Genomic DNA, 16,834 nt, shown 5'->3' with positions numbered 1-16,834 from the left:
CAAGTCGGAGAGGCAGAGACCAGGGGCAAGGAGCAGACAGGGCCATGGTTCCTCTCTACTGTGTCCTTGTGAGAGCTGGAAGGAAGAGCCCCTTCCTCGGGACCCGTGTAGCCCTGAGCCAGGACACAGGGCTTGGGGAGAAGAGTGGGGCCAAGTTCAGCTCATCCTTGTTGCCTTGGCCTTTGCGCAGGGCATGAAGTACACAACCTTACTCTGGGCCATAGGAAGTAGGAACCAATTAGGCCAAAATGATTTGGAGGAGACAAGGAACAGACCAGCAGTTATGTGCAAAGTAGAAAGGCAGAAGCCAGGACAAGAGTCTGGAAAATAAATGTCTACACTGGTTAAAGGACAGCAAGACTGGGGCTTGCCTCTCGAGGCTGGTGGCCCCCATGTGCTTCCTGACTATCTGGTCTCCTTGAGTTCCTCCTAAGTGATGGGCCTTAGGCCAGAGGACCAAGAAGCTGTTCCACGTAGACGAGGCTCCTTTCATTCTCACCAGTGTTTTCCTGATGAGAGTTCAATGTGCAGTTCACAGGGCGTTCTAGTCTCACGTGAAGGTACAACACTCATGCTTCGTCTTCCCCGATAGAAGGGCGCGATTTATTTGAGCAATAAAGAAAAGCGATCTCTGGACGCGTTCACGTTTAACGTGTCCCATCCGCTTGTCCGAACGTGATCCAGGTTTGGAGGGGCTCAGAGTCATTGCCATCTGGCCACTGCTGGGTGCCTGTGTGAAAGGCTTTTGAGGTCTTTTTGCACAGAGACACCCACATCACAAAAACCACTGTGGTTTTGGCACCAAGCAACATCTTTGTTGGGAATTTCAGTGATAAAGTTAAAGATGAGTTAAAGGGTATAAATTATTCCTGGAGGAATTTTCTTGTGGGAAAAGCTCATTGTAGGGTCTCAGAAGGGAAGGACCCACACTGTCATCGTGTCCTTGTGTTCTGGTGATGACTAGAAGCCCTGGTTTTCCTGCCAGCCACTCTCAGAGATCTAAGACTCAGAAACCCCTTTTGGCCAGTGTGTCCAGATTTATTTTATTCTAAAATAAGGATGGCTGTAACTGATATATCCAGAGGTCCAGAGTGTTGTTCTTAGCTTAACCAAACTCAAAATGATCCCCAGATTTGTGCATACACACAAAAAAGAAACTATCTGGGTCTATCTTTTACAGAATACACTCTTCCAGGTGAGTGGGTATGCTAAGGACGACAAATTAACATTTAGGACAAGGTTTTATTTACAGTTCTTACGTGTAAATCAGTCAAAACAAAGTGGACAACCAAAACAAGTTTTCTATATACAGAAGACTGATGGTACTTAAACAGTGGATCTCAGTAGAATACAATGAGAAGGGATAATGGATTCCCACCACACCTTCTAAACAAGGTGTCCGTATATTCTGGTTCCGGCTTTACACTTGTTGTCCAGGTATGATTTTCATAGACCAAGTATAATTTCTTACTCTGAAAATGTATCCTACTTTGGACGGTGGTCATCTTACCTCTAGTGCACGTTGTAGAATAGTCCTTACTGACCCTGGATGATGTCTCAGGCGATCTCACCAAGAGCTTTCCTGGTCTCTTTTGGGTTTTAGTACCCACATTTACTATCTATATCATTTCCAGATTGAAGCTCCAGGTGAGATGGAGTAAGCACACAGCCCCCTACCTTTCCCACTCATTGTAGCTATGAAACCTGAATAAAGTGCATATAAAAATCAGTTTGAGGATTTTGAAAAGTACGTCAAAGCAGGAAGATTGGAGAAGACAAGGATTCAAAGTTCCACGATTTTATTTTCCTCCAATATCTCTTAGTTTAGACTCAGCACAGTCCAAAACCCAGGAGTGGACCTTAGTGTTAACACTAGTTCCAGAAGAAGCCCTCTAGTTCTGCGTTGAAGACTGGGAAAGGTGTTTCCTAACACTCCCGTATAGTTTCCTTTCTATATTCTCTTCCTTCCTAGCCCCTGTGCAATCCTGTGTTGGCATCAGTGACACCAACAAAAGCAGAGAAAAGAGGGGTCCTCAAGAGCCTATATCTCTCTAGGAGGGAGAATTGTCCATTTTGATACAAGGAGCTGTGGTCTCAAGGTGTGGCAAATCTCTATTGATTTTTATTTTTGTCTCTCTTACCACTTGGCTGGGGAGGTGGAAGCAGTGGGGGGAAGTGCACTGCAGGGTGGAGTACTTAACGCACCAGCACTCTTGCCAGAGAACTACAGAGAGGAAGACAAGAGACCTATAGAACCTGAAAGTACTGTGCAGAGTGCTGACAGAGAGGAGCTCGGGAAAGCAAACCCGTAAAGCTGCTTACAAACTCCAAGGCTCATCGCCAAGCTGCACATGCATGAGTCTGACCCTAAATAGAATCCCATAAACTCTGAGAATTAAACTATAGGATAGACTGCTTCCTGAGTTCCAGGGACAAGTCTAAATAGAACTGAAGGACAGTGAAATAGAACTGACATTGAAACCACAGGCTGGTTAGAATTTTGGGCTTGAATCCAACTAGGTCAGTTGCCTGCTTAAACAAAAATAGCATCGTACATAGGATTTCAACAAGATCCAGAGTTGCATGACATAATATTTTAAATATTCGGGATACAATCCATTGAAAGCAAAATGTGATAACCTTTTCTGATGGAATTTTCGATGTAGGTAGGTGTGATATATAAGTCAAGTACAACATAAAAGGGACAGAGTAGGGGAACTTGTGTGGTGGTTAGGTAACTACATCCTACTAGAAATGGTAAAATATTGATTCTAAGAAAAAAGTGAAAGCATACTTTAATCCCTTGAGCAACCACTAAAACAAACAAACAAATGAAAAACAAGTATTGTTAAAACATAATAGATGAATTTCAATGGACTAATAAAAGTGTTTAAATAACCCAAAAGAAGAAAGGAAAAGGAAAATAGAGGAACAAATAACTGAGGAAATAAACAGAAATCAAACAATAAAATGGTAGACATAAACCCAAATATATTAATAATTATATCAAATGTCAAATGTATAAACATAGTAAGTAGCAGACCAAGATTATTAGAACACACTTTTTTAAATGACTGTATTTAAACTATATCCCTCTGCAATAAACACATTTCAAATATAATGATATAAGCAGGTTGAAAGTAAAAGGTTAGATATAAACATATTATAAACAATAATTAAAGGAATGTTAGAGTGCTTATATTAACATCAGCTTAAGGAGACTTCAGAGAAAAGGAAATTACCAGGGATAAAGATGATAAAAAGATGAATTTGCCAAGTCTTCAATGTGTATGCACCTAACATCAGAGTTTCAAAATACATGCAACAAAAACTGACAGAACTAAATGAAGAAATAGACAAATCCACAACAGATTCTCAAATAAATTCTCCCCAAATTGATTTAGAAGTTTAACATAATTTCCTCAGTATCCAAGAAGAATTTTTTGTAGATCCAGGCAAACTGATTCTAAAATTTTAATGGAAAAGTAAATAACCTAAAATAATCAAAGCAGGGACTTCCCTAGTGGCGCAGTGGTTAAGAATCTGCCTGCCAGTGCAGGAGATACGGGTTCGAGCCCTGGTCCAGGAAGATCCCACATGCCGCGGAGCAAGGAAGCCTGTGCACCACAACTACTGAGCCTGCATTCTAGAGCCCCTGCGGGCCACAAACACTGAGCCCGTGTGTCACAAAAACTGAAGCCCTCATGCCACAACTACTGAAGCCCACGCGCCTAGAGCCCGTGCTCCGCAACAAGAGAAGCCACCGCAGTGAGAAGTCCGTGCACTGCAACAAAGAGTAGCCCCCACTCGCCGCAAATAGAGAAAGCCCGCATGCAGCAACAAAGACCCAATGCAGCCAAAAATAAAAACAAATAAATAAATTTTTAAAAAATCAGAGCAATTTGCAAAAGAAAATAAAGTTGGAGGAATTACACTACTCAACTTTATAAATCAATATAAATTTACAGCAATCAAGACAATGCTATATTGGCTAAGTAATAGATCAATAAAACAAAATCAAGAGTGCAAAAATACACCCATACAGATATGGCCTGTTGAGTCTTGATAAAGTGTGAAAGGTAATTCAATGAAGAAAGGACAGAGTTTTAAACAAAGGGTGTTAAATAATTGGCCATCATATGCAATAAGATGAACTTGAAACCTTACACAAACATTAACTCAAAATGGACCATAGATCTAGATGTAAAACTAAACCTATAAAAATTTTAGAAGAAAATATGACCTGAGATTAGGCAGAGTTCTTAGATATGTCACCAAAAGCATGACCTATAAGAAAAAAGATTAGTAAATTGGATTTCAAAAAATTAAAAACACCTGTTATGAGAAAAATACTGTCAAAATAATGAAAAAACAAGCCTTAAGCATGTAGAAAATATTTGAAAATCACATATCCAATGAAGGATTTGTAACTAGAATATGTAAAGATCTCTCTAAATTCAATAATAAAAAGCAAACTACCCAATTTAAACAAAGGAGCAAAAAATTTGAATAGAAAATTTACTATAAAGGATACATAGATGGCAAATAAGCCCATAAAAAGATGTGCAACATCAATATCTATTAGGAAAACGTAAATTAAAATAGCCCCCCAAAAAAGAAAAAAAAAATTGATGATACCAGATGCAGATGATGACATGGATACCTGGAGCTCTCATATACTTCTCGTGGAAAGCAAATGGTCCAGCCATTCTACAAAACAGCTTAACACCTCCTTACAAAGTGAAACATCCACTTACTATATATTCCAGAAATCCCATTCCTAGATATCAGTCCCAGAGAAATGAAAATTATGTTCACATACATACACATACTCTGTACATGAATGTTTATAGCAGCTCTGGTCAAAATCATCACTATCTGGAAAGAACTCAACGACCTTCAACTAGTGTGTATCAGTTTGGCTCTAATCAGGAGACAGAAACCGCACAGTAATTTTTAAAGGGAATCTTTAATATAAACAATTATTTGGCTATAAGAGAGTGAGTATAGAGATGTCAGTAGAACTCCAGAGTATCTTGGGGCTGAAGGAGAGTAGGGAGACAAACTTGGAAGGAGTCCCCTCCCCAAGTCTGGGGTTCAGACATTGTTAGAGAAGGTGAGATATTGCCCACTGAATGGCAAAGTTCTCTTAGTTGCCTGGGCCAGAGCTAGTCCACAGTTGCTGGAAAGCAGCCAGCAGACTCCCAGGACAGAGCAAGCCATGGCTGGTGGACGGACTCATGGCATGAATGGGGGCACGGCTGTGGGCATGAGGTCTGGAGCACCCGGGTCCGCATTGTGGGGGCTTCAGGGACCAAAGTTTTGGTGTGCAGGTGAGCCAAAGCCACGGCAGGGGTGCAGGGGGGAATGCGGAGGGCCACGTGGGCCGGAGGCTTGGACTGCACGGTGTCCATGAGAGGCCAGGACTGCAAGGTGCCTAAGAGGTAATTTCCTCTGTGTGCACAGCTTGGGCAGGGCACCAACAGATGTCACACACCCATGCTGCTGACTGATGGTGCAGCAACAGGAAGAATAACACAAAACACAGCAGCTGGAACCAGGAAGGCCCTCCTGCAAGGCCCCTCCAACTCTCTCCACTGATGGAGCTCAACGCTGTACTCGCCGGAAGGGATAAACGCTTCAAAAATCCAGTCTATTCCGTGGAGCAGATACTGAATGGTGAATTTGGGGCTCAGAGGTAAGCGAGTGATACCTGGCATAGGGTGCATTGATCACTCAATAGTTGTACCTGCAAAAATTAAACCCTTCGTAGAAATAAAAAAGAACGTACTACTGAGACACACAGCAGCTAGGCTGAATCTCAAAGCATAAGGCTGAGTGTAAAACATCTAACTTCAAAAGGTTACATTTTTCCATTTATATGACATTTGCAGGGAGCCAAAACCGAGGCAGAGAAGAGATCTGTGGTTTCCAGGGGTTAGGGGTGGAGGAAGGTGTGAAAAGGGGACACACAAAAGGAGAGTGCAAGAAAGTCACCTGCCTTCCTTGGTGATGGTGTGAATCTATATGTGTTAAAATTCATACAGTTGTGCACCCCAAAGGCCGATTTTGTTCTATGTTAATTTTAAAATAAAAAATTTAAAAGACTACTTTAATCTAATATCAGAACTTTAGTCTCCAGTCCAGTTCAGACTTCTCCTTTTACCCCAGCTTAGGTCCGACCGGCAATGGGACAGAGAGTGGTCTATTTTCCCCTCCTGTTCTACTTCCTCCTGTCTGCTTCGGCCTTTTCCTTCGCTGTGTTTAGAGGGAGGAGAAAGGAGAAGGAGGAAAGAGTTTCTTTGACTCAGATGATTCTCTTTGAAATTCTCTCTTTCTGGTGGAACGCCCTTTCTTCTACGTGATGCCAAACGTCTGGCTCCTTCTGTTTGAGGCATTCTTGTGGGTTCTTTGCACACCCTCCCCCAACCCCCAGATCCCACCAGGACATCCACTGCTCCTGATGCACCTGACTCAGGTCATGCCTTCTCTGGATACCCCTCATCTCCTGCCCCACGCAGTGAAGCCCCTCATGGCCAGTTTTTCCACTGTGATTCACCCACCTCACGGGGAATCAGATGCCCACTTTCCCGCCGCTGCACCTACTGTTTCTCCTCTGCTCCAGCCGGTCTCCTACTTTCAATGATATCCTGCTGAGGGTCAGGCACCAGTCTGATCTTTGAATTCCAAAGGAAAAATGAATTCTCAAGAATTTTGGGGGGGAGGTGGGATGAATTGGGAGATTAGGATTGATATACGTACACTACTATGTATAAAATAGAGTACTAATGAGAACCTGCTGTAGAGCACAAGGAACTCTACTCAATGCTCTGTGGTGACCTAAACGGAAGGAAATCCCAAAAAGAGGGGTTATATGTATACGCAGAGCTGATTCACTTTGCTGCACAGCAGAAACTAACACAACACTGTAAAGCAACTGTACTCCAATAAAAAATGTTTTTTAAGTTTTTTAAATTAAATTTAATTTTTAAAATTTTTGGCTGCATTGGGTCTTTGTTGCTGCGCGTGGGCTTTCTCTAGTTGCGGCGAGCGGGGGCTACTCTTCATTGAGGTGTGCGGGCTTCTCATTGCGGTGGCTTCTCTTGTTGAGGAGCATGGGCTCTAGGTGCGTGGGCTTCAGTAGCTGTGGTTTGCGGGCTCCGTAGTTGTGGCTCGAGGGCTTAATTGCTCCACAGCATGTGGGATCTTCCCAGACCAGGGCTCGAACTGGTGTCCCCTGCATTGGCAGGCGGATTCTTAACCACTGCACCACCAGGAAAGCCCCTAAACTCCAATAAAAATTAATTTAAAAAAAAGAATCTTTTTTTACTCCTCTACATCCCAGGCCCACAGATGCTGTTGGGATGACACATCTTCAGCTCTGGGAACCTTCAGTCTTCCCAGCCAGCAGACAAGCCCCATCTCTATGAGTTATTCTCTTGGAGTTCTCACACTTGCATTGAGTCACAGAAAATGGGATTTGTCAGTGGTTTACTAGCATGCAAGTGGGTTCCTTGAGGATGAATTGTGAAAAAAGGTCACAGCTATGCTTTTTCCACATCCATCTGTGTCCTTGAAGCCCAATTAGAGGAGAAGGTTGGAAACCTCCTCTGGCCCGTGATATCGCCACATCTCACTAGCCTGTATCTGTCACTTCCACCTAACCAAAATGCCTGAATACCCACCAGCAATTCTCCTGGGCTAACAAAGGCAGCCTCTCCTTGATGTCACCCACCATCGAGAGAATCAGTGCTCCTTGACATCCAATGTGAGAATCAGTGCTCCTTGACATCCAATGTCAAAGCCACCCTAAGGGAATTGAGGCAAGAAAGAAAAGCAGGTGTAATTTCAGAGAGAAGAGAGGGAGAACCGACCTACTAGACATTCTTAGTACCAGTGATGGTGGCAGTGGATTGGGGAGGGAGGTGACACTCCTGAAACAGAGAAGAAAGAGGGGGGAAAGTACAGATGCTAGCTCACCACGTTAGTCTGGGTTCAACTAACGTTATGACTCATCTTCTGAGCAGCTGTGACTGGCGATAATGTGTGTAGGTAGAGTAAGATGAAGCATTTCATTTTAAATCACCTGCTGTCTTAGTTCCGTCATCCGTTTCATTCATTTAGGGGATGTTGTGGAAAAGAAATTGCTTAGGAACTATGGTGAATACAAAGGGATAGAAACCTTCTGCCTATATAGAGTTCATAATCTCTTTGAAATAAAATGAATCTAAAATTCATCTGGTATCTAATATGTACTAAGCATTTCCCTCTCTGTCATATGTTATGTCACTTGATCGTCACACCATCTCTAAGATAGTCATCATCACCACCACCACCACCACCACCATCATCACCATCACCACCATCACCATCACCACCACCATCATCACCACCACCACCATCACCACTACCACCACCATCACACCATTACCACCACCACCATCACCACCACCACCATCACCACCACCACCACCATCACCATCACCACCATCACCATCACCACCACCACCATCACCACCACCACCACCATCATCACCATCACCACCATCACCATCACCACCACCACCATCACCATCACCACCATCACCATCATCACTATCATCACCATCACCATCAATATTATCATCAATAAGGCAGCTGAAGCTTGGAGGTGTTTAGGACACAACCAGGATCGCACAACTTCAAGCTTCTCTCCTCTACACTCCCTTAGGGAAGCAATCACATTAGAATTGTAAGACCATGACACTAGCCATACTCTGGAGTGAAGACCTGTTCCATTTCAAAGCCCACATTCATGCCCAGTCCCATCCACCTGCACCACCATGGTGCCTCTCCTCTCCTCCTCACAATGTGGAATCTCCCAGAGTTGATTACACCCTTCTGCAGCACCCTCTGAGTAGTAGTAGTTTGACTCTGGGAAGCGGAGACAGAGCTTGGCTTTTCTGTCCTGAAAACAGGGTCAAAGCTCTTGACTTCACTCCAGCTCAGGATGCTGGCTTTCAGTTTAGGGGTATGATGTGCCAGACCTTGATCTGAGGTCATCCAACTTAATTGCTAGCTGTGGGCTTGGAAAGCAAGTCATGTTTCTGGACAGCGCTGACCAATTCTCTATCATTGCTTTCTTCTTCTTCTTTCTTCCTAAAAAAAGAATAAAGTTCGAGCCCCCCCAAAGTAACAAGAGCTCAGAGGCAAGCAACAAATACTTCAGTTCCAGAAGTGCTGTGCAGATACCTTCCAGTAAGGTCAATTATACCGCATACTATGGGAAGGAAGAAAAGATGTGCTGATCATTTTGTTTAAAACTATTCTTGGAGGGAGATGATTTTCCACTTCACCATGGGAAGGCACAGAACAGTCAGTTTTGCTCTTGTTTGTTTTGGAACTTTTCTAAGACAGAAGTTGCTTTGGGAAACTGAGGGTGAAAAGGAAAGAAAATCAACCCCCCAAAACTCTGCTCCCAGCTGTGCACAGCTGAAGCCCTGGGTAATAGGTGAGTCCCTGCTGGGTGCATCACCCCTTAATTAGTCTCATGAGGGTAGACCGGATTTGGTCGCTTAACTTATAAGGGATCCACTGGGGAGAGGATGTCATTCTCTCCCCACCACTGGACTCTGAGTAGACAGGTTTAGAAGAGCAGATGACAAGGATCACAAGGGTTCTTGGGACCTGGCACCAAAGGTGGTCTGAGCAAGCAAGGTTTCTACTGCTAATACAGTTATCTGGATAATTAGACCAGAAGCTTCAGATAATTCAGTAGCTTGCTGTTGACCTGAAATTCCAGAATAATTCCTTTAATGCTCTGCTTTGCAAGTATAAGCTGAGCTTTTTCCTCCTTCATATTTCAAATATCTTTTTCTATGTACAATTATAGTCAGGGAAGTGTCAGCAGTTCTGTGGTGCTCTGATGCCTCATGAATTGATCTTTCCCAAGGAATTAAGTTAACCAATAATTATCATTTGGATCTTATTACCATGTAGACACATCAGGAAGTGCTTGTTTCAATTAAACTATGAGGATTGAATTTAAAAGACACCTTCTTATCAATTGCCCTGACCACTCCCCCAAATGTCTGCAACCTCTTGGTTCTAATCAGGGAATCCTGCACCACGTAAAATGTGTTCTTTTTTTTTTTTTTCTTTTGCGGTACGCGGGCCTCTCACTGTTGTGGCCTCTTCCGTTGCGGAGCACAGGCTCCGGATGCGCAGGCTCAGCGGCCATGGCTCATGGGCCCAGTCGCTCTGCGGCATGTGGGATCCTCCCGGACCGGGGCACGAACCCGTGTCCCCTGCATCGGCAGACGGACTCTCAACCACTGCACCACCAGGGAAGCCCTCCCTCTCCATGTGCTTTGAGATTATCTTTCATGACCAGTGATGAGCAGCATCATGTTGTTTCATGCAAGAACCTGCAGCTCATCCTCCAGTTCTGACCCCTTGGGCTGCAGTATTATATGTATATGTGGGGTGGGTCGTATCAATGGCTCCTGCAGGATCAAGCCCTCCATGGTCTTAGCCTGGCTGGACCCAAGGAGGCTATGGCTCCTCCTCCTGCTTCCAGGCCAATGTGAAGCCCCCCATTGCAAGGTGTACTATCAGGCTTCCACAGGTACTCCATAAACACATCCGGAATATATCAAGTTAATGCCCTGTGGGACAAAGGTGGACCATTAAGAGACGGGAGATAGTAAGGACCCTCCGGATAAATCCTTTCTCTTCTTCTGCATCTCCTGTAGAACTTTCTGAAGCATGGTGACTCCACAGGGTTTTCTGGAAGATGCCCCATGTGACCAAGGCACCAATTGCGTTTCCTTGTGAAGCTATGGCTGCTGAGTAATAACAAATGAACCCCCTTCTCTGTCCCACTTCCTAGTTTTTTAAAGGAGATTTATTGAGATATAGTTCACAATCTATACCATGCACCCATTTCAGGTATACAATTCAAATAGTTTTCAGTATACTCGTAGAGCTGTGGCAGCATCATCACAAGTTTAGAATATTTTATCAACCCAAAGAACACTTCACAGCCATGAACAGTGGCTCTCCATCCCCCACCTCCACTTCTCTCACCTCAGCCCTAGGCAACAGCTAATCTACTTTCTGTCTCTTCAGATTTGCCTGTCTTGGACATGTCATACTAAAAGAGTCTTATGGTCTTTTGTGACTGGCTTCTTTCATTTATCATAATTTTTTCAAAATCATACACATCGTAGCCTATATCAGCACTTCATTCCATGGTATAGATATTCCACATTTTACTTATCCATTCAACATTTGATAGGCATTTGGGTTGTTTCCACTATTTGGCTGTTGTGAATGATGCTGCTAAAAATATTCATGTACGAGTTTTTGACTGGATATATGTTTTCATTTTTCTTGGGTATATATTTATGAGTGGAATTTTTGGGTCATAGGTAACTCCGTGTTTAACATTTGATAAACAGATAAAACGGCACCAGTTTAGATTTCCAATAGCACTTATTTCCACCACATCCTTGATCCTTGCCAGCACTGACAACCTTGGTTATTACTTGTTTTCTGTTTGTTTGTTTGTTTGGTTGGCTTTTTTTGCCCAGTGTTCTAGTGAATGTGAACGCTATCTCATTGCGGTTTTGATTTGTGTGTATTTCTGTATGTATCTCCCTTAGGACTAATGACGTTGAGCTTTTTTTCATGTGCTTACTGCTCATTTGTGTATCTTTTTTTGAGAGATGTCTTTTCAGATCCTTTGTCCATTTTTAAATTGGATTATTTATCTTTTTATTATTGCATTGTAAGAGCTATGAATAGATTCAGAATACAAGTCTCTTATCAAATATGTGATTTGAAAGTATTTTTTTTCCCATTCTGTGAGTTGTCTCTTTTCACTCCCTTGGTAGTATAGTGTTTTTTGTTTTTTGTTTTTAAATTTTGATGAAGTCCAATTTATCTACTTTTTTCTTTTGTTGGTTATGGGTTTTGGTGTGTATATAAGAAAGTTTTGTCTAATCCAAGATCATCAAAATTTACTCCTGGTATTTTCCTATGAATTTTAGGGTATAGCTCTTACATTTAGTCCATGATCCATTTTAAATTAATTTTTGTGTATGGTATTAAAAAGGAGTACATCTTTATTCTTTTATATGTGCATATTCAAGTTTTCCAGCGCCATTTGTTGAAAAAGTCATTTTTTTTTACCTATCAAATTAATTGTCTTAGAACACTTGTCAGAAATCAATTGACCATAAATATGAGGGTTTATTTCTGCTTTCTCAGTTCTGTTCTATTTATCTATAGGTACTTTCTGATGAAAGTGCCACATTATTCTAATAACTGTAGCTTCGTAGCAAGTTTTTGAATTGGGAAGTATGAATCTTCCAACTTTGTTTTCTTGTTTCATTATTTTTTTGGCTCTTATAGGCACATTCCATATGAATTTCATGACCAGTTTGTCAATTTCTAAAATAGAAAAAAGACACCTAGGATTTTGATAGAGATTGTGTTGAACCTGTAGATCATTTGGGGGAGTATTGCCATGTTAACAATATTGTCTTTTGACCCATGAACAAAGCGGTCTTTCCTTCCTTATCTGTGGTTTTCCTTTCTGTGGTTTTTGTTACCCTTGGTCAACCTTGGTCCAAAACTATTAAGTGGAAAATTCCAGAAATAAACAATTCATACGTTCTAAATTGAGCACCGTTGTAAGTAGCGTGAAGAAATCTTGAGTTGTGTCCTGCTCCATCCAGCTCAGGAAGTGAATCATCCTTTCTTCCAGTATATATATCCTGCTGTTGGTCACTAAGTAGCCTTGTCTAGGTTATCGGACTGATCGTCCTGGTATTGCATACAGTGATTGTGCTCAGGTGACCCTTATTTTGCTTAACAGTGACTCCAAAGCGCAAGAATAGTGATGCTGGCAATTCAGATATGCTAAAGAGAAGCCATAAAGTTCTTCCTCTAAGTGAAAAAAGTTCTCAACTTAATAAGAAAGGAGAAAAAAAATCATATACTGAGGTGGCTAAGACCTACAGTAAAAATGAATCTTCTATCTGTGAAATTATGAAGAAGGAAAAAGAAATTTGTCCTACTTTTGCTGTCACACCTCAAACTGTAAAAGTGCTTAGTTAAGAGGGAAAAAGGCATTAAATTGTACAATAAGATATTTTGAGAGAGACCACATTCACATAACTTTTATTACATTATATTGTTATAATTGTTCTATTTTATTATTAGTTATTGTTGTTAATCTCTTACTGTGCCTAATTTATAAGTTAACTTTATCATAAGTAGGTATGTAAGGATAAAAACGCAGTATATATAGGGTTAGGTACCATCGGCTGTTTCAGGCATCCAGAGCAGGTCTTGGAATGTATCTTCCACAGATAAGAAGACTTCTACATTTAAATCTTCTTTGACTGCTTCCAACACTTTGTTTTTCTGAATACAAGTTTTACATCTCTTTTATTGAGAGTATTCTTAATAATTTTAGTTTTTGATGTTATTGTGAATGGCATTGCCTTTTCAATTTTATTTCGTTGTGTTCATTTTACTGTAAAATACAATTTACTTTGGTATGTGTCATGTCTTGCAAATTTGCTAAACTTCTATATTAGATCTAACAGTATTTTAGTCAATTATTTAGGATTTTCTATATAAGAGGTCATGTCATATGTAAATAAAGATAGTTTTACTTTTCCCCTTCCCACTTTGACATCCTTCATTTGTCAATTGCCCTGGCTAGAACCTCTACTAGAATGTTGAACAGAAGTGACAAGATTGGACATTCTTATCTGGTTTCTGATCTTATGAGGAATTCATTTAGTCTTCATTATTAAGAATGATGTTGGCTGCAGATTTTTTATAGATGCCCTTTATCATATTGAGGAAGTTCCCTTTTATTCATAGTTTGTTGAATATTCTTAAAATCAGTGTTAGATTTTGTCAAATGCCTTTGCCTAGTCTATTGAGATGGCCATGTGGCTTTGTCCTTTATTGAGATGATGTATTATATTAAATGACATTTGTATGTTAAAACAGCTTGCATTCCTGGGATTAATCCCACTTGATACAGGTTAGGTTTATAATTGCTATATCCTCTTGATGAACTGACCTTTTTATTTTTATAAAATGTCCCTCTTTATCTCTAGTAACATTTTTTCAATCTTCACGTTTATTTTGTCTGGTATTTGTATAGCCACTCTGGCTCTCTTACCAACTGCTTGCATGGTGTACCATTTTTAACCCTTTTACAGTCAATCTACTTGTATCTTTGAATCTAAAACTCTATCTTCTGTAGACAGCATAGAGTATCATTTTTATTATTGTTGTTAACAACTGGACATTTTAAATAACTTTGTAGTAATTCTTGATACTGATTCTCCCCCTCCCCTGCCTCCAGGTTTTGTTGTTGTTTGATTATCTGCTTATTTATTTGTTTAGCAACTTGGATGAACTATTTCAGTAAAGTCTATTTCTCTACGCAGACACTAATGCTGCCCTCAGTCGGTAGAGCCTTGGCCATTCTCATAATCCCCTTGACCTCTTCCTCTCTCACCCAGGATGACAGTGAAACCAGGGTTCTCGTTTACTCTCACTGATCTCCCAGTGAAGCTTCTATCTGGTCTGCTGTGTCTGTTGATATCACTCCACACCCAGTAATTGCTAGCTGAATGATCTACTGTTTTCTACATGCCTTGGGTCAGAAATTGCTCCACAGTCTGATTCAGTTAAAGTGCAGAGTAATTTTCACAGGAGTAAACTTTGAGGCCAGTCTTTGACACTTCTCTGACCCCACAATGGCTCCTCACCGGTCTACCCTTTCGTGTATAGATACCATGGAGCAACCAGCTCTTCCTACTTGCTCACTACCTAAACGTCCATTGTTTTTGACAGTGCCCTTGGGCTTGAACTTCCCTACACTCTGTTCCAAATAAAGCAAATTCCCTTAGTGGTACTTACGGAGTTCTCTGTTCTATGGGCTGCCTCCCACTTTAACAGAACCTCCATTCCACTGCTCTGAAAAGGGATACAGGAACAGCAACCTGCTTCTCTTAGAGAGACACTCCTGCTTTATGAATCGGGTGCTGAACAGGGGCAGTAGCTCCAACTCTTCTCAGCTTGTCTCCCTTTGCACAGAAACTCAGCCCTATGAGCAAGACAGGGCGAGAGGGTTTGGGGCCCTTTATTCTTGGCCTGCCATGCCTGGGGTAGAATTGCAAGCCTGTGAGTAGGGGCTTCTAGAAGAGGAGATCTCTCAGCCATACTTGCCTGCAGTAGAGCTTGTGCAACACATTTCTTGGGGCGAGGAAGGGGCGTTGATGACAAATACTGACAGCCTGATTTTCTGGGTAGAAACTGTAGCCCTGGACAGGGAGCTGGGGTTACAAGGGAGCCCCATCCTCTCGGCTGTGCCCACCCAGAGTAGAGTTTTCCTCACACTGAACTGGGAAGTAGGAGAGGGAAACAGTCCAGGACACAGACTCTTGCAGGTTTTACCAATATTTAGAAGATTGTCTTCAATTGCTGTATGCTCTCAGTACCATTTCCAGGGACTGAATGGTTGTTTTTGGTTGTTTTTTTTTTTTTTAATTTTTAACAGTTCTCACCAGTGATGGTTTTCCCACTAGGGAGAGCATCCAGGGCTCTCATGCTATCATTCTGAAAGTGCTTTTCCCTTGCTTCCCTTTTTCTCTTACTCTTGCTGCCTTTGGTTTACAGAATTCATGCAATCTTTGTCGTACACTGTTTTGTAGGGAACCCGGATTAAGAAGGCACTTTAGAAAGAACATTCAGGCAGCTGTGTGAAAGTACTGCTGCATGGGTGGAAGTGATACCAAGAGTTGACCAGGTTGACGAGGAAACTTCACCCTGGAAGAAGATAGCAGGATGCCACAGAATTCTAGTTTTTCTTCTATTACCCTCCCTATAGTGGCATCACTTATCTGACACCATCAGCTATCAATTGATGAAAACATGTTGTCGTGTATTCACAAAGAGTCAGAAATTTAGAGCAGGAAAAGGATACCTGGTATAGAATCTTCATTGTAGAGACGACAAAATTCAGGCTTAAACAGGTAAAGTGACTTTCTCAAAGTCAGTCAGGTAATTAATGCCTGAGGACAGAAGCTTCGTGGTGCTTAGTTTTGGTCTTTCCACAGAGCACCATGGGAAACGCTCTCTCTCATTTCTTTTTAGAAGAAACATAAAATAAAATTCAAATAAAAAGATAAAATATCTATTATAAAGAAGTTGTCCATCACAAGGCTATTCATGTAACTTTTTCTGAAAAAAAAAATTGACCCAGTATAGTCATCATCTGTGGTTCACCTGATAGTCTCGTTTTAGTGACTGGATCTGGTCAATTTCAGAGGCAAACTGTGAAGGAAAGAGAAGAAAAAAAATCCAAATGTGAGCTATTAATTCTATTGCCTTACTAAGAAGTTACGTCTAGAAGCTAGCTTTCCTCAACATTTTCCACCTCAATTTTCCATGATCTTCGCTGAGTGTGGGGCTGAAGTGGGAACCATCTACATGCACTAATATGAATGAAGAAAAAAGATGCAAATCACCCTGCAGTTTGATATGGAATAGGTGTTGAGATAGTCTATGGATTATGAATAATAATTCTCATTCTCCGTTGAGCATTGTTCATCATTGCAACAGAATTCTTATCCTCAGATAGAATAACAGATGTGATTAATAACAGAAACTAACATTTATTAAGCATCAGTTATATGCCAGATACTTTACTTGCTTTATCTCATTTAATGATCCTAGCCACTCGATGAGATAGATATTATTCCGTTCCCTCTTTTTAGACAAGGACGCTTTGAAAGGTAAGTGACTTGGCTACAGTCAT

General features: G+C 41.4%; 1 long non-coding RNA gene across 2 annotated transcripts; it reads left to right on the top strand.

Annotated features, from left to right (window-relative positions):
* Window positions 1-372: 372 nt before the first annotated feature.
* On the top strand, window positions 373-16,205 carry LOC117195809 (uncharacterized). Of its 2 annotated transcripts, none has more exons than XR_004475626.2 (3): window positions 373-560; window positions 1,973-2,099; window positions 15,729-16,205. It is a non-coding gene; the product is annotated as an uncharacterized LOC117195809 (long non-coding RNA). The 2 variants fall into 2 exon arrangements; XR_004475625.2 differs by lacking the exon at window positions 15,729-16,205 and adding an exon at window positions 5,467-6,994.
* Window positions 16,206-16,834: the final 629 nt, after the last annotated feature.

The sequence above is a fragment of the Orcinus orca genome, chromosome 13, assembly GCF_937001465.1.
Source record: "Orcinus orca chromosome 13, mOrcOrc1.1, whole genome shotgun sequence".
Lineage (NCBI taxonomy): Eukaryota > Metazoa > Chordata > Mammalia > Artiodactyla > Delphinidae > Orcinus > Orcinus orca.
This window is presented reverse-complemented; position numbering and strand designations above follow the sequence as displayed.